This window comes from Otolemur garnettii, unplaced genomic scaffold (genome assembly GCF_000181295.1).
Source record: "Otolemur garnettii isolate 467f Iridium unplaced genomic scaffold, OtoGar3 scaffold00024, whole genome shotgun sequence".
In the NCBI taxonomy this organism is placed as follows: Eukaryota; Metazoa; Chordata; class Mammalia; order Primates; family Galagidae; genus Otolemur; species Otolemur garnettii.
The window spans coordinates 2,923,113-2,924,643 of record NW_003852419.1 but is presented as its reverse complement, the minus strand read 5'-3'; the positions used below and the strand labels follow the sequence as shown (position 1 = coordinate 2,924,643).

Here is a 1,531-nt window from a genome sequence, read left to right as displayed (position 1 = left end):
CGCCACCTTAGGTGTACGTGGCTGGCGCCTTAGCCGGTTGAGCTATAGGCGCCGAGCCGGCCTACTCCTTTTTTGATGAAGCCTACTTCAAAAGCCTACTCCTTTTTTGAATGTTTTACTTGAACATTCTTTTCTGAAATGAATAATTTTTCATATAATTACTTTTGTTTTATATTGATAACTGCAACAGCATTATTTTCCCTTAGAATTTCAGCTATATGGTAGGTTTCATATTTCCTTTTACCCTGTACAACAGTTTAAAACTAGAATTCAAGAGTATATGATCTATACATGTTAAAAATAGTAAAGCTGGTCGCCCTTTTTCTCTTCAAAGAGGCAACCAAGCTGACGCAGTGATACAGATCTTTGTGAAGACCCTGATGGGCAAGACCATCACCCTTGAGGTCAAGCCCAGTGACACCATCAAGAATATAAAAGCCAAAATCCAAGATAAGAAGGGCATTCTACCTGACCAGCAGTGTCTGATATTTACAGGCAAACAGCTCAAGGATGGCCGCATTCTTTCAGATTATAACATCCAGAGAGAGTCTACCCTGCACCTGATGCTTGTCTGAGAGGCGGTATCATTGAGCCTTCCCTCTGCCAGGTTGCCCAGTACAACTGCGTTAGGCTCACCTACACCCTTGTGCTGTCAACTGCCACAAGAAGTGTGGCCACCCCAACAATCTGCACCCCAGGAGAGTCCAATAAGGACCCTCCTTCTCCACAGGGAAGCCTCCTGCCCAAGCCCCATGGCCCTGGGGCCTCAATAAAGTTACCCTTTCATTGTCTGGAGCAGTAAAAAAAAAAGTAAAGCTCAATAATTGTGGTTGAAATCATGAGTAATTAATTTTGATCTCATCATGTCTTCCTGAAAGAGAGACTAAGAAAAAAAAAAAAAAACACACTTAAATTGAATGGGAAGTTGACTTTAAATGGAGTCAACCTTAAAAGGAGACTAAACTTCACATTCAGCATTGTTCTTCCCATACTGACCCAAGATGACATATCCATTTAGGTAAGAACGCAGATGGGGCTGGTCTCAGGTCTAACGGGGAAAATGTCCATTGCAGAAACCTTCATTGTATAGTAGGACCTCTTTAAGTTGACCACCTGAGGGCCTGTAACAAACTGGTCAACATACAAAGGTGATCAACATAAGGAACTAGGCCTACCGTACTGATACATCCATGTTGTACATGTCCAGTCTATGAAAATTGGGTCAACTTCAGGAGGTGGTCAATGTAGGGGGGTGGCCAACTATGGGGGTTCTACTGTGTTTTCATAGTGCTAAGCACATGCCTTGCCCACAGCACGCATATTACATGTATGTGCTGACTTTATTTGAGAGCACTCAAAGCTATCGCGTTGGCTTTATAACTCTTTAGGATACAGTTGGTGCCTTTTTAGGAAATGCTAACTTTGAGCAGAACCTAATTTTTTTTTTTTTAATAGAGACAGAGTCTCATTTATTACCCTCAGTGAGTGCTGTGGCGTCACAGCTCACAGCAACCTCCAACTCCTGGGCTTA

General features: G+C 42.7%; 1 pseudogene; it reads left to right on the top strand.

Annotated features, from left to right (window-relative positions):
* The first annotated feature begins 293 nt into the window (after positions 1–293).
* LOC105886786 lies at positions 294–711 on the top strand (annotated as a pseudogene).
* The last annotated feature ends 820 nt before the right edge of the window (positions 712–1,531 follow it).